Here is a 17,458-nt window from a genome sequence, read left to right as displayed (position 1 = left end):
TCCATTTATAATAATAAAGCATTGTAAAAGTACTGTGGAGTTTAAAACAAAATAACTATCTGATCTCTACTTTTTATTTGATATATAAAATGAAATAGAAAGGGTGAACTGGATATGTTATTGTGTTCATGGATATTCAACTCATGTTTGCTATCCACAGGGGAATTGAAACTATAAGGTAAGGAGAATAATTCTTAAGCTACAGTGCTAGCATTACGCATCTAAATTAGTGTTTCCTCTTTCAAAATAGTCATCTTGCTTTTCCAAAATATTTTTAATTATTCTATTAAAATTGTCTTCTGTGCCATAAAAACATTCTATGAATAGACTGAAAAACAGAAAAACTTTCCTTTGAGCCTGAACTGAATTTTATGATAATAGTTGAACATAATGAAGATAATGCTAAGCTCAAGCTCAGCATTATCAATGAGGGCCAAAGATTAGATGAAAATTTTTATTTTTTTATAATTTTTTTTTAATTTTTTTTTTTTTAGATTTATTTATTTATTCATAGAGATGCAGAGGGAGAGAGAGAGAGGCAGAGACACAGGCAGAGGGAGAAGCAGGCTCCATGCAGAGAGCCCGACGTGGGATTCGATCCCGGGACTCCAGGATCACACCCTGGGCTGCAGGCGGCGCTAAACCGCTGCGCCATCGGGGCTGCCCGAAAATTTTTATTTTTAAAAAATTAAAAAAAATTTTATTTTTATTTTAAGATTTATTTATTTATTTTAGAGCAAGAGGGGGAGTGCAAGTTGGTGTATGGGCAGAAAGAGATGGAAAAAGAGAATCTCCAACAGACTCCTACTGAGTGGGAAGCCTGAGGTAGGGCTCTATCCCCTGACCTTGAGATCATGACCTGAGCCAAAGCCAAGAGTGGAGGCTTAACCAAGTGAGCCACTCAGGTGATCCAAGGCTGAGGAATTTTTAAATGTGGAGTAGAAACTATTTTTAAAGGTACTTTCAAAAGTGTTAGGAAACTTTCATCAGAGGAAGCACTACAAGAATATAAAATTGCTTCCCAAATATCTCCCCTAGTGGATATTACCAATGGAGATATAAATGTTTGGGACATCATATTTTAAAGAGTGGGGACCATTGTATCATTAAGAATCCCATAGAAGTATATGCATTTAGAATAACTAACACTTTAATTTCTCTTGGAGAGGTCAGAACTAACTTTTAATGCAAAATATTAAAGATGGCAAAAATGGAGTTAGACAATTATGACTAGCCTTACTACCTACCTCCTAATATTTCTTCTCAGGACAATATAAAACAATGGAATAGAGGAGTAATTCTATGTGGAAAATATATTCTCAGTGTGTATTGAAGAAAGAGAATAACACATTTCAAATTAACACTGAGCAAAAAAGAGAAAAGAACACCAAATCTTGGCCTCAACTTTTTTGGTTCACAAATTTGGCATTTCTCCTAAGTAAAATTCAGCACTGGTCCCTGAATAAGGGGGGGGGGGGGGGCGCAGGGAGAGACAGAAGAAAAAGGCAGGCCACCTCAGATTTGGTAGGTGGCAGGTTTAGTAAGCAAAGAAACTTACAAAGCTTGTCTTGGACAGAAGCAAGATAGTAGATCTCTACTGTCTACACCTACCCACCTGAATCTTAAAAAGTTATATGGAGGCCTTACTGTCATTCAAACACTTATATCCAGACAGTCTCAACAACATCTTGCTCTCTCAAGGCTCCCATCACCTGAATCAGTTCACGAGTCAAGTGGTGGTCATGTCTTTTCCATGCCTTCTCCAATGCAACCTCATGCTGTCACAAGCTTTTATCCATCAACGGTATAGGGAAAAAAGTAGGGGAGAGAGGCAGATGAGAAATGATATGGAAAGGGCCCAAGTGTGATTAGCCACTGCCACCAGAAAGATTAAGTCCGCTCTCAATCTGAAAATACTAAATATGTATCCATGCACATTAGAATATCGGCTATAAGAAATAAACCTCAAACTGCTGTTAATTCAAAGGGGGCAGTTATAGGATTTAAAAAGAAGGGGCATAATTTAAAGAGCCAGATCCAAGTTAAAGGTTAGTCTTCGAGATTCTAGGGAGGAAAAAGACAAAAAGAAAGAGAGAAGCATCCTTTCGAATTGGAATAGGAAAACAACAGGAAGAAATAGAGATAAATTTTAAGATTCTTCAAGATCAAATAAATCCATAAAATAAGATTTACAACCAAAACCATACCACCACCAAAACAAACAAACAAACAAACAAAAAAACCACTAATATATCCGACTTGCTAGTCTGACAGAAAGGTACCTGTCACTAAACTAAAAATTTGTGAAATGCTTGGAAATGTTGAAAATGAACATTAGGACAATAAATTCATACAAAGTAATTGCATAAATTTAGCAAACAAAATTTCATACAATTAAGGAATTTCACAGTTTCAACTGAGGAAAATCCACACCCCTCACCAAAAATCAATAAATGAATAAAAATCCAAGAAATAGGAAAATTGTAAGTCAAAAGTACAAAGAGAATTAAGTGTACTTGAGCAAGCACTTAATGTCATGAGATCACCTTGCATCAGAAATTTGCAAATTACAAAGAAAAATGGACAAAAATCCAGAAGAAAGGAAATGGTTAGAATGAACTCAGCAAAGAATTATAAAAAAGACAAAATTGGCTTAGAAATAAATAATAAATTAGAAGACACCCAAAGTAGAAAAGACACAAATGATATTTTAATAAAGGGCATCATCCCCCACCCCCAGAAAACCTAGGAAACAAAGTGACATAATTAAGTAAAAATGATCAGAAAAAAAGGAGTGGAAATGGAAGTGAAGTAGTATTAGAAGTAGTGCACATGCATGGAAGAATTATATTTTTTAGTATTATATTATATTTATAGTATTAGAGTCCCTTGAAGAAGGAAAATAAAACAATGGAATATAGTTTTTAATATAAACTTATAATCTAAGAAAACTAATAACAGAAAAGACCTGAATCTACCACTAAAGTTTCACTGGGTACCTAAAAAAATTAACCTAAAATGATCAACTCTGAGACTTTTCAGAGTAAAACTTTGATTTCAAAGGTAAAGAATAATTCTTCTAAACCTGCAGGAAAAGAGTTGAAATCATTAACAAAAGCAAAATATTTTGTAAGCCTTTCAACTCATGAGAGTTCTTGCTTCAATACCAAAATGGAAAGGGCTTAAAATCATCTCTCCAGTATTCACAATAAGAAAAAAAGCTTAATAAACTTAAAATTAATGGCTGTTCTTAAACCCAACAAAGAACTGAAGTTTCAGGACAAAATATCATGCCCACAAATGGAGAGAGAGGCAAATCTAGAAAGAAACAGGCACAATCTTCTTACTTGGAACAAAAGGTGATGGAGTCATAAATTGGTTGGAACACCTAAATAGTAATTTCAATAAATCACTAGTGTCTCAGAGTAGATTAGTGTAACAATGAGAGACTTCAATGAGTCACATATGGGAACTTCCATAGTTTTGTGTGTGTTAAGAATCCTCATGAAGTTCTAATGGTAAAGATCATAAAGATCTTCTCCTTGTTCTGACCCCCGTGTCAACAGAAATTCAGGATGTCAACAGTGGATTATAGCTGAAAGTTTTTAAAATAATGACTTTCTGAGGAAGAATACTTTGTGGAACCCAAAGTTGACAGTGAATGCAAAAATAAATATACTACAAGAATTCAAACCTATAGTATGGCATTCCCAGCTACAGCAAGGATTAAACACAACTCAAATACTATCCAGATATACAAAGTTCCTATTACCCAGTATAACATGTGGTTTTCAACAAAAATCACAAGGCATGCTAAAAGGCATGGAAAAACAGTCTGAAGAGAAAAAGCAAGCATCAGTACCAGATTCAGATTTGATACAGACATTGAATTTACCAGAAGGAAATTTCATACCACAATGATTAATATGCTAAGGATTCTAAAGGAAAACTAGGGATGCCTGGGTGGCTCAGTGGCTGAGCATCTGCCTTTGGCTTAGGGCTTGATCTGGGGTCCAGGGTATTAATCCTGTATGAGGCATCCTGCCAGAAGCCTGCTTCTTACTCTGCCTATGTCTCTGCCTCCCTCTCTGTCTCTCATGAATAAATAAATAATAAATAAATAAATAAATAAATAAATAAATAAATCATTCTTAAAAAAAAGGAAAAGCTAGACAACTTGAAAAACCAATAGGTAACTTGAGCAGAGACATAAAAACTACTATTCACACTATTATATTCATACTATTAATAGGAATAAAAAAGAACAATCACTCAAATCATGCAAATGTCTGAATATTGGATCCATATTGCTAAATGAGAGCGCTAATCTGAAAATGCCATATACTGTTTGATTCCAGTTATACGATATTCTAGAAAAAGAAAAACTGTAGAGATGGTAAACAGATCTGTTGTTGCCACTAGTATGGGAGAAGAAGAAAGAAACTGAACAGGTATGGTTCAGATTTTTTGGTTTTGTTTTTTGTTTTTAGTGTGATGAAACGCTTTTCTCTGAAACTGTAGTGGTAGATACATGACACTATACATTAGTCAAGACACATAGAAAGTTAAACCACCAAGAATGAACCTTAACTTACACAAATTTTTTTAAAGAATAATTTAGGAGGGATCCCTGGGTGGTGCAGCAGTTTGGCGCCTGCCTTTGGCCCAGGGCGCGATCCTGGAGACCCGGGATCGAATCCCACGTCGGGCTCCCGGTGCATGGAGCCTGCTTCTCCCTCTGCCTGTGTCTCTGCGCCTCTCTCTCTCTCTGTGACTGTCATAAATAAATAAAAATTAAAAAAAATTTAAAAAAAAAGAATAATTTAGGAGCTTATAAGATCCTAGGATAAAATGCAGATTATGACAATATAACTGTATTACATTTATAATGTGAAACAGCTTCATGTTCATATGTATTACACTTGTATGTGAAACAGCCTCACTGAGAGATAAGGGGGAAATCACTAATGTACATAACTTTGTAAGTTAAAAGGAGTCTGTAAGACTAAAGGCAAAATAAACCGTGCATAAGCACTGTTCTCTGCTTGATAAAATTGTTTTCCATATAGATACAGGTTAACAATTTTGTTATTGATCTTCGCAATTAAGTGTATATGGACTATAGTTTATGTTGATAGCCAAGTCTGTTACTGTTGGAATGAGAATTTACAGATAAGCAGAGGGAAGATGGTAGAATTATCCTCATTGTAATGGATATAATGGGAAACAATATTATGAACTGATGTTTAGCTTAATATAGATACAGTTAGTTACATACATAAATGTTTATAGATGTGTGTATGCATATGAGTTAGTAGTTAGTATAAACACACACACACACACACACACACACACACACACATTTCCTCTATCACTTGAGACAACCTACAAGCCATGACAATACTTGGGATTGAAGGAGTATACCTAGCAGATCTTGGTTTCTATTACTTCTCTCCAATTAAAGGAACAAGCTACTTTTGGGAAATGACTGATTCTAGGACTGGGCAGGAACTATACAGGATAAGTCTGCAGCATCTCATGCTTAAAGCAAGCAAACATACAAAGTAACCTTAAAATGATGGTGATATGTCAAAAGGAGACAAAAAGAGTTAACAAAGAACTAAGAGTATTTCAAGCAACAAAATAAATAAAATAGTATTGGAATATACTCCAAAGTATATAATCCACTCCCATGAATCTTTACAAATATATATAAAAGATTGACTATATAAATGTAGGAAAATAGATGAATCTATGCAGAATGATTACAAATAATTTATGTAGGTAGTCTCCCTATGAAATGGAGCTTTACTCCCCACTTCTTAAGTGTGGACTGCAAATAGTCCACTTCTTAAGTGTGGATTGCAAATAGTGAGTTCTTCAAAGGATACAGTATGGACGGTAAAAAAAATCCCCCCAAAATAGTTACTTTATGATAGAAAAGCCTGATAAACACCACCTCAGACCACTGATTAAGTTTCATATTACCAGGATACATCATGCTAATAGTAACTGTGATATGATATGCTGAAATCAGTATTTTACCTCTGTGGTGTTCCTCCTAAAAACACCCATAGTCTGAGCATGGAGAAAATATCAGAAAAATCTAAAATCTAGAGCTGTTAAATCACAGAAAACAAAGAAAGTATGAGAAACTTTTAAGAGCCAAGAAAAGCCTTAGTGATAGAACTACTAAGTGTGATGTGATATCTTGAATGGCATTCTGAACAGTAAAAGGACATTAGATAAAAACTAAGAAATGTGAATAATATATGAACTTTAGTTTATAATAATATATCAATATTGGATTATTAATTCGACCATACTAAAGTTAGATATTAATAGAAATTGTTATGGAGAACATAGGAACTCTCTGTACTTCAAAATCTTCTGTAAATCTCATTACTATCTTGATAGTGAAACACTATATGCATTACAGCTGAGACCAGGAATAAGGAAAGGATGCCCTCTAACCTCACTACTATTCAACAGTGCACTTGAGATATCTGTCATTATAATTAGAAAAAAAGTAACCTATTCCATACATAAGAATGTGTAAGATAACCCCCAAAACTATCTGTATTTTCACATATCCTATCTTAAAAACCCTACTGAATCAATGACAAAATAAAATGAGTGATTTCAGTAATACTACAAGCAGCAAATTAGTATTCATACAGAATTAATAGCCTTCACACACACAAAGAGTAAGGAGTTAAAGGACATATAGTAGAGAAAAAAATCGCATTTATAATGGCAAAAAAGGATTCAATACTTAGGAATAAACAAAAATGTACAAACTGATATGAAGGAAATTTTACAAAACATCTTTCATTGTGTGTTTTTGGTGGTTTGGGGGGGTTTGTTTATTTGAATATAAAAATTTATTTTTAAGTCAAAGTATGCAAAAGTAAATCCTATAGAAAACAGATTTTCCCATCACAATTTGTTGCTTACCAAACAATATTTTGAAAGGACATTCCTCAGTCATTATAAAGTTCTTAAAATACAAAAGAAATCAAATATCTAAGAAAGTCGTGTTGACCAGATGCTGCTTTCAGGACTTTTATGTTGGTGGTTATGCTTTTATATATGCCATGCCATCTACCTCTCCTCATGTCACCTTGCCCATCCATAGTAACCACCACTGCCTCCACCACCATGGCCATAACCACCCAAGCCAACAGGAGTACATATCCTCCAGTATAACTGTTACCCATTCCCATCCTTCCAACAGATCCATAACCTCCCTGATTACCTATTCCATCTCTGCCATAGCCTCCCATTCCGGAACCTCCCATTCCAGAGCCACCTACCACAGTAGAATTCAAGAAGAGCTCAATGTGTCATATTGCATGTTACTCTTATTTTTAGACATGGCAGCTACAGAATCCTTTTTTTTTTTTTTACTAAAAAGCATAAGATTAAGTCAAACAAATTGAAAAGAAGTTCCTTGCTTTTGCATAGGATACCTCAGCATTATAGAATTTCAATTCTCCCTAATTTGCAAATACAATGCAATCCTACTAAAAACATCAAGTTTTTTAAGGAACTAGACATGCTGTTACTAACATCTGCATAGAAAACTAAGAATGATTGTATAGCCAGAAAACCATGAAGAAAATAAACACTCAGTAAAACTAGTTCTTCCAGATATTAAAATGTACTATAAAGTTACCAATTAAGACAATGTGGTATTGACATATGAATAGACAGAAAGATCAGAAACACTGATTAGAAAGCCCAGTAGTAGACCAAAATATATGTGGAAATTCAATATAGGATAAAACTGGCTTATTAAGTCACTGGTCAGAGCCAAATATTTTCTAGGTGGTATGGGAAAACTGGGTGATTACTTGGAAACAAATCAAAGTAGATCTATATATCACACTATATACAAGAATAACCTGGAGATCTAAAGCTTAAAAGCCTACAAGTACTTAGCATAACATACAGACTTACTGAATTACTATGTTGTATACCTGAATGTCACATGCATCAACTACACTTCAATAAACAACAAAAACACAAATACTAGAAAAAATGAGTGAGTTCTTCTTTAACTTTGGGATTAGGGAAAGATTTTCTACCTATAACAAATATAATTGACAGATATAATGTGTGTGTGTTATTCTGCATGGTTTAAAAAAATCATAAAACATTAAAAAGACAACTAGCGACAATAATTAGGGAAAATATTTACTATATGTGTGTGTGTATGTATATGTATATAAAAATATTAGGTACATATATTATAGATAAAAGACCAAGAGTAATATCCTTTATATGTAAAGAACACTAAAAATTGGGTGACTGCATTTAAAAGTGGGAAAAACATAGGCAATTTAAATAAGAAATTAAAATGGTCTTTAGACAACTAAATTCACCCAGAATTAGAGAAATACAAATTAAAATAATATTAATAGTATCATTTCTTATCTATCAAATTGTCACAGATCAAAAAAATTCTGTGGAAACGGTGAAATAGGCACTCTCATACACTAATGTTTGAAATATAAACTGGCAAAACTCTTTCAGACAGGAATTTTTCAAGGCCTAACAAAACCGCATGCGCACTTACTGTTTCACCCAGATTCTCACTTCTAGAAACCTATCTTGAAGACATATCTCTATCTGTATGAAAATAAATGTGTACAAAGTTATTATTTCAGCATGGTCTGTGAGTACAAGGCATTAGAAATATCCTGTCTGATCATGCAAAAGAAGGTGGGTGAATCAATATTGTCACACGTACAAAATGGAATTCTAAGAAGCTATTTTTTTAAAAAAATAGGAATATTTGTCAATTTAAATATGAAGTGTTTTCCAGGATATACTGTTGTTATGTGCTGAATTCTGTCCCCCAAAATTCATATGTTGAATTCCCACTATTTTAGAATGTGACTATATTTGGAGATAGGATCTTTAAAGAGTTAAGTTAAAATGAGATCATCAAAGTGGGCCCTAATCCAATATGATTAGTTCTAGTAAGAGGAGATTAGGACTCGAATACACATAGAGAAGATGATCATGGGAAGTCACAGAGAAAATACAGTTATCTACAAATTAAGGAGAGAGGCCTCAGAAGAAACCAGCCCTGTCAACACCTTGATCTTGGACTTCTAGCCTCCAGAATTGTGAGAACATAAATTTCTGTTATTTAAGCCACCAGTCTGTGTACTTTGTTATGGCAGCCCCACAAATTAATATAACTGTTAAATGAAAAAGAACATGCCATCCCTCATTTAAGGAAGAAGAGGACATAAGAAAATGCACATTTATCTTCTTATCTTTGCAAGAAAAGTATAGGAAAATGAGCCAGAAAATAAAAGAGTTGGTTACTTAGAGGGTTTGAAGGGAAAGAACTGGAAAGAAGAATGAAATGGATGGAGTGGCGAGGATTGAGGAAAAGTGACACTTCTTTTAGTATACAATTTTGTGTAGCCATGATTGTTAACATTTACAGAACTGTTTCACAAACCCTCAAAAAAATTAAACAAACAAGTAAGACGAGAAGGGGCAAAGTGGAATAACAGTAACAAATAAACTGAATTGTGTTGCAAATGAATAATATCACTACACTAAGAAAGGAACTAATATTTTATTTTGGAAAATACTGTTTTTATGAGATACTGTAAGGCTAAAGACAAAAGGAAATGTCCAGAAATACTAAATTCTAGTTAGCAAATTGTTTTTTCACATAGGTACGGTTTAGCGATTCTGAAATGCCTTTATGTATATGTTAGAATTAATAAGATAGGGATATAATGTATATCCTTGTATATAATGAACTTAATTTTTCATGTTTAGAGAAAAAAATTACTAAGGAAAGGGAGAAGGCTAGAACAAACTTACGTTATTGGATCAGGAACAAAGATACCGATATAAATTCATGTTTTAAAATATATAGATAAATAAAGAAGTAAATATTGATATACATATTTGGCTGGATTAATATAGGTATATTTCCTAGTTCTGTCCACTGACAGAGTGTAGCTGCAGTGCTATTCTGGAAACCATGAATACTCACAGCAACCATACCTTGCTTTCTAAACACCATTCTCCAATAAAAAGAATCATGGCTTTTAATAGTAGCATGTATCTATAGACCTTATCTGTAGCAATTATTACTATGATATATTCCTAAAGATGATTTTTTAAAATTTCCTTCTTTTATTCTACGTGTATTAATGGATTTTTTTCTGTAAAAATGCATATCCTCATTCCAACTATGAGAAAGTAACAGACAAATCCAAAATGAGGGACATTTTACCAAATAACTAACCAGTATTCTTCCCAAAGTGCCAGTGTCATAAAAGGTAAGAAAAAATTGAAAAACTTTCACAGATTAAAGGAAGTAAAAGGACCCTGAACTTTATGGTCAACTAATATTCGATAAAGGAGGAAAGACTATCCATTGGAAGAAAGACAGTCTCTTCAATAAATGGTGCTGGGAAAATTGGACATCCACATGCAGAAGAATGAAACTAGACCACTCTCTTGCACCATACACAAAGATAAACTCAAAATGGATGAAAGATCTTAATGTGAGACAAGATTCCATCAAAATCCTAGAGGAGAACACAGGCAACACCCTTTTTGAACTCGGCCATAGTGACTTCTTGCAAGATACATCCACGAAGGCAAAAGAAACAAAAGCAAAAATGAACTATTGGGACTTCATCAAGATAAGAACCTTTTGCACAGCAAAGGATACAGTCAACAAAACTCAAAGACAACCTACAGAATGGGAGAAGATATTTGCAAATGACATATCAGATAAAGGGCTAGTTTCCAAGATCTATAAAGAACTTATTAAACTCAACACCAAAGAAACAAACAATCCAATCATGAAATGGGCAAAAGACATGAACAGAAATCTCACAGAGGAAGACATAGACATGGTCAACATGCATATGAGAAAATGCTCTGCATCACTTGCCATCAGGGAAATACAAATCAAAACCACAATGAGATCCCACCTCACACCAGTGAGAATGGGGCAAATGAACAAGGCAGGAAACCACAAATGTTGGAGAGGATGCGGAGAAAAGGGAACCCTCTTACACTGTTGGTGGGAATGTGACCTGGTGCAGCCACTCTGGAAAACTGTGTGGAGGTTCCTCAAACAGTTAAAAATATACCTGCCCTACGACCCAGCAATTGCACTGCTGGGGATTTACCCCAAAGATACAGATGCAATGAAACGCCGGGACACCTGCACCCCGATGTTTATAGCAGCAATGGCCACAATAGCCAAACTGTGGAAGGAGCCTTGGTGTCCATCGAAAGATGAATGGATAAAGAAGATGTGGTCTATGTATACAATGGAATATTCCTCAGCTATTAGAAATGACAAATACCCACCATTTGCTTCAACATGGATGGAACTGGAGGGTATTATGCTGAGTGAAGTAAGTCAGTCGGTGAAGGACAAACATTATATGTTCTCATTCATTTGGGGAATATAAATAATAGTGAAGGGGAATATAAGGGAAGGGAGAAGAAATGTGTGGGAAATATCAGAAAGGGAGACAGAACGTAAAGACTGCTAACTCTGGGAAACAAACTGGGGGTGGTGGAAGGGGAGAAGGGCAGGGGGGTGGGAGTGAATGGGTGACTGGCACTAGGGGTTATTCTGTATGTTAGTAAATTGAACACCAATAAAAAATAAATTAAAAAAAAAGGAAGTAAAAGGACAAAACTACTAAATACATTGTGGGATCCTGGATCCAAGAACATAAAAAGAGAATTAGTGGAAAACTGGTGAAATTTGAATAAGGTATATAGTTTAACTAATAATATCGTGCTAATGTTACCTTTACATTTTGATCATTTTTCTATGGTTATGAAAGATGTTAATGTTAGGAGAAGCTAGTAATGGGTATACATGAATTCTCTGTACAGTTTTTGCAAACATTTCTGTAAGTCAAAAAGTATTTCGAAACAAGGAAAACAATTTGATATATAAATTAAGTGCTAAATTGGTCTCTGAGGACAGAGATTTAAGGTAATAGTTCATTTTTCACATGAACCCATTGAGATTCTTCAGTATTAACAAGAAGAGTAAAAAAAATGTACAGTAGTAATTACGATGATTAGACTGTGGTGGAGTTAAAAGGTAGATTATAATTATCTTTAAATATTTGAAGTGCTGACCAGTGATAAGTGTTTTGAACTGATCTATGCAATAATACCTCCAAGGAAGTGTTGGTAGTTTTAAAGCTCATAATTTCAATAAGAGTCTCACTATTCGTTGATGTAGTCAATCGATTTTATGAAACTTATGGGATGTTCTACGAACACATGGCTTCCAGTCCTCATTCAATTTATGAGGCAGGCAATGAAATCCTTTACAGAAACTCTGGAACCTTTACTAACTCTAAATCCCTTTTAAAGGAAAAAGTTTATAATAAGACTTTTCATAAACAGTGTACTGTTTTGTGAATTTTTTGTTGCCCAAAAATATATAGGGATTCCTGAATTATGGGGGAGATTGGACTCAATGACATTAAATCTCCTTCTGGCCAGATTTACTTACTAATCTCAGAGTGTGTACTAAAGGGACAGGGATCTATAGGAAACTTCTCCAAATACAAAGGAGCTGGGCACCATTTCCCTCCTTCATCCTTCAGCCTAGACACAGGGACATGTGTGGGAAGCAGCACAGCACCAACACTCTCCACTTAACTCGCTAACATTGCATGTCCTGCCCCTGTATTCTCCTGTGGATCTGCACTCTCCAATACTCCCTTGGCTAAGCCATCCAAATGAGTGCCACCAACCTGAAGCATGTAAGGGTCCCAACAAGTCACCCTGTGGAAAGGGAAAGATAACCACACACAAAAATCTTTATCCCCACAGTAGGCTGGGAGCAGACACTGGTCTGACTGCAGGCCCCATCCACCAACAAAAGCTTCTCAGGGAACAAGCATAGGGAGAATGCCTTGCAGTTCAGTGCTACTACATCTCTGGCAAAGGCATGGTCAGACTCAACTCAAGCCTAAGGTGGCCCCAGAGTGGCCCACTAACAACAAAGGGACCAAATCCTGCTCCCAACAAGCAAAGACAGACATTGACGATGACTGAAATGAAGGCAAAAGTGGCTCAGCCACAACAGTAGGGTGCACACAATACACAATACACACAGGTTCTAGTGAATAGGGGACATTGTACTGCAGGACACTACAGAATATCTTCTTTTTTTTTTTTTTAAAGATTTTATTTATTTATTCATGATAGTCACACACAGAGAGAGAGAAAGAGAGAGAGAGAGAGGCAGAGACACAGGCAGAGGGAGAAGCAGGCTCCATGCACCGGGAGCCCGATGTGGGAGTCGATCCCGGGTCTCCAGGATCACGCCCCAGGCCAAAGGCAGGCGCCAAACCGCTGCGCCACCCAGGGATCCCCCAGAATATCTTTTTTTTTTTTTTTTTTTTTTATTGGTGTTCAATTTACTAACATACAGAATAACACCCAGTGCCCGTCACCCATTCACTCCCACCCCCCGCCCTCCTCCCCTTCTACCACCCCTAGTTCGTTTCCCAGAGTTAGCAGTCTTTACGTTCTGTCTCCCTTTCTGATATTTCCCACACATTTCTTCTCCCTTCCCTTATTTTCCCTTTCACTATTATTTATATTCCCCAAATGAATGAGAACATATAATGTTTGTCCTTCTCCGACTGACTTACTTCACTCAGCCAGAATATCTTCTTAATAAGACTACTACTTTCAAGAGCAGGAGATATAGCTGACTCTTTTAACATCTAGAAAGAGACACGGAGAATTAGACAAAATGAGGAGACAGGGGAATACATACCAATTAAAAGAGGAGGACAGCAAGAGAGCCAGAAGAAATGGAGATAAGTAACATGCTAGAGAGAGAATTTAGAGTAATAGTCATACAGATACTCACTGACTTCAGAAAAAAAAATAGTGGATGACATCAGTGAGACCTTCAACAAAGAGACAGAAAACAAAAAAGACTTCTTGATAAAGAAGTCAATAACTGGATAAAAGAAAATCACTAGATGGAATAAACAATAGACTAGAGGAAGCAGAAGAATAGCCCAGAGACCTGAAGGACAGAATAATGGAAAGCAATTAAGTTGAACAGGAGAGAGGGGAAAAAAAAATGAAAACAGACTTAGGGAACTCACTAACACCATCAAGTCTAATAACATTTACATTATAGAGATCCCAGAAAGAGAAGACAGAGAAAAAGAGGCAGAAAATTTAGTGAAGAAATAATAGTTAAAAATTTCCCAAATCTGGGAAATGAAACAAAAATCTAGATTGAGAAGGCACAGAGAGCCCCAAACAAAACATACCCAAAGAAGCCGATACCAAGACATATAATAATTAAAAGAGCTAAAAGTAGTGATGAAGAGAGAGTTAAAAGCAGGAAAAGAAAACAGTTACATACAAGGGAAACACCATAAAGCTATTGGCTGAATTTTCAGCAGAAATGTGGCAGGCCAGAAGTGTTAAAAGAAAAAAGTTTCCAGGTAAGAATATCCAGCAAAGCTATCATTCAGGATAGAAGGAGAGATAAAGAGTTTCCTGGAGAAACAGAAGTTACAGGAACTCATGACCACTACCAACCCTACAAGAAATATTAAAAGAGAGTCTTTGGGTGGAAAGGAAAGAACATAAATAGGAGTAAGAAAAGTAGGAAGCATAAAATCAGTAAAATTAAGCATATCTATACAAACCAGTCAAGGGACTCACAAAATAAAAGGATGTAAAGTATGACACCATATACCTAAGATGTGGTGGGGAGAGGAGTAAAGAATTGGTTCAAACTTAAGCAACCATCAACTTACTATGGACTGCTATGTGCATAAGATGTTATATATAAACTTAATGGTTATCACAAATCAAAAGCCAGTAATAGACATGTAAAAAAAAAAAAAACATAAAATCCAAGTATATCAGTAAAGAAAGCCAACAAGCCATGGGAAAAGAGAGAAAACAAAGAAAAAACAGAGAAGAACTACAAAAAAAAAAAAAAAAACAAACATAAAACAAGTAATAAAAGGGCAATAAGTACCTATCTAGTAATAATTACTTTGAATATAAGTGGATTGAATGCTCTAATTAAAACACACAGGATAATGGAATGGATTTAAAAAGTGAGACTCATCTATATCTTGCCTATAAGAGACTTATTTGAGACCTAAAGGCACATGCAGATTGAACGCAAAGGGATAGAAAAACATATATCATGCAAACGGAAATGAAAAGAAAGCCAGCATAGCAATACATATATTGGACAAAATAGACTTTAAAACAAAGATTCTAATGGAATCTTGTCTCACATTTAGATCTTTCATCCATTTTGAGTTTATCTTTGTGTATGGTGCAAGGGAGTGGTCTAGTTTCATTCTTCTGCATGTGAATGTCCAATTTTCCCAGCACCATTTATTGAAGAGACTGTCTTTCTTCCAATGGATAGTCTTTCCTCCTTTATCAAATATTAGTTGACCATAAAGTTCAGGGTCCACTTCTGGGTTCTCTATTCTGTTCCATTGATCTATGTGTCTGTTTTTGTGCCAGTACCACACTGTCTTGATGACCACAGCTTTGTAGTACAACCTGAAATCTGGCATTGTGATGCCCCCAGCTATGGTTTTCTTTTTTAAAATTCCCCTGGCTATTCGGGGTCTTTTCTGATTCCACACAGATCTTAAAATAATTTGTTCCAACTCTCTGAAGAAAGTCCATGGTATTTTGATAGGGATTGCATTAAACATGTAAATTGCCCTGGGTAACATTGACATTTTCACAATGTTAATCCATGAGCATGGAATATTTTTCCATCTCTTTGTGTCTTCCTCAATTTCTTTCAGAAGTGTTTTATAGTTTGTAGGGTATAGATCCTTTACCTCTTTGGCTAGGTATATTCCTAGGTATCTAATGCTTTTCAGTGCAATTGTAAATGGGACTGACTCCTGGGGATTGCTGGGTGGTGCAGCGGTTTGGCGCCTGCCTTTGGCCCAGGGCGCGGTCCTGGAGACCAGGGATCGAATCCACATTGGGCTCCCGGTGCATGGAGCCTGCTCCTCCCTCTGCCCGTGTCTCTGCCTCTCTCTCTCTCTCTCTCTGTGTGACTATCATAAATAAATAAAAAAATTTTTAAAAATGGGATTGACTCCCTAATTTCCCTTTCTTCAGTCTCATTGTTAGTGTTTAGAAATGCCACTGATTTCTGGGCATTGATTTTCTATCCTGTCACGCTACCGAATTGCTGTATGAGTTCTAGCAATCTTGGGGTGAACCCAGAAGTGGACCCTGAACTTTATGGACAACTAATATTCGATAAAGTATTAATTCTGCCAATCCATGAGCATGGAATATTTTTCCATCTCTTTGTGTCTTCCTCAATTTCTTTCAGAAGTGTTCTATAGTTTTTAGGGTATAGATCCTTTACCTCTTTGGTTAGGTTTATTCCTAGGTATCTTATGCTTTTGGGTGCAATTGTAAATGGGATTGACTCCTTAATTTCTCTTTCTTCAGTCTCATTGTTAGTGTATAGAAATGCCACTGACTTCTGGGCATTGATTTTGTATCCTGCCACGCTACCGAATTGCTGTATGAGTTCTAGCAATCTTGGGGTGGAGACTTTTGGGTTTTCTATGTAGAGTATCATGTCATCGGCGAAGAGGGAGAGTTTGACTTCTTCTTTGCCAATTTGAATGCCTTTAATGTCTTTTTGTTGTCTGATTGCTGAGGCTAGGACTTCCAGTACTATGTTGAACAGCAGTGGTGAGAGTGGACATCCCTGTCTTGTTCCTGATCTTAGGGGAAAGGCTCCCAGTGCTTCCCCATTGAGAATGATATTTGCTGTGGGCTTTTCATAGATGGCTTTTAAGATGTCGAGGAATGTTCCCTCTATCCCTACACTCTGAAGAGTTTTGATCAGGAATGGATGCTGTATTTTGTCAAATGCTTTCTCTGCATCCAATGAGAGGATCATATGGTAAAGGAGGAAAGACTATCCATTGGAAGAAAGTCTCTTCAATAGATGGTGCTGGGGAAATTGGACATCCACATGCAGAAGAATGAAACTAGACCACTCTCTTACACCATACACAAAGATAAACTCAAAATGATGAAAGATCTTAATGTGAGACAAGATTCCATCAAAATCCTAGAGGAGAACACAGGCAACACCCTTTTTGAACTCAGCCACAGTAACTTCTTGCAAGATACATCCACGAAGGCAAAAGAAACAAAAGCAAAAATGAACTATTGGGACTTCATCAAGATAAGAACCTTTTGCACAGCAAAGGATACAGTCAACAAAACTCAAAGACAACCTACAGAATGGGAGAAGGTATTTGCAAATGACATATCAGATAAAGGGCTAGTTTCCAAGATCTATAAAGAACTTCTTAAACTCAACACCAAAGAAACAAACAATCCAATCATGAAATGGGCAAAAGACATGAAGAGA

This window comes from Canis lupus, chromosome 10 (assembly GCF_011100685.1).
Source record: "Canis lupus familiaris isolate Mischka breed German Shepherd chromosome 10, alternate assembly UU_Cfam_GSD_1.0, whole genome shotgun sequence".
Classification (NCBI taxonomy): Eukaryota; Metazoa; Chordata; class Mammalia; order Carnivora; family Canidae; genus Canis; species Canis lupus.
The sequence above is the reverse complement of the archived record's forward strand: the minus strand, read 5'-3'. Positions refer to the sequence as shown.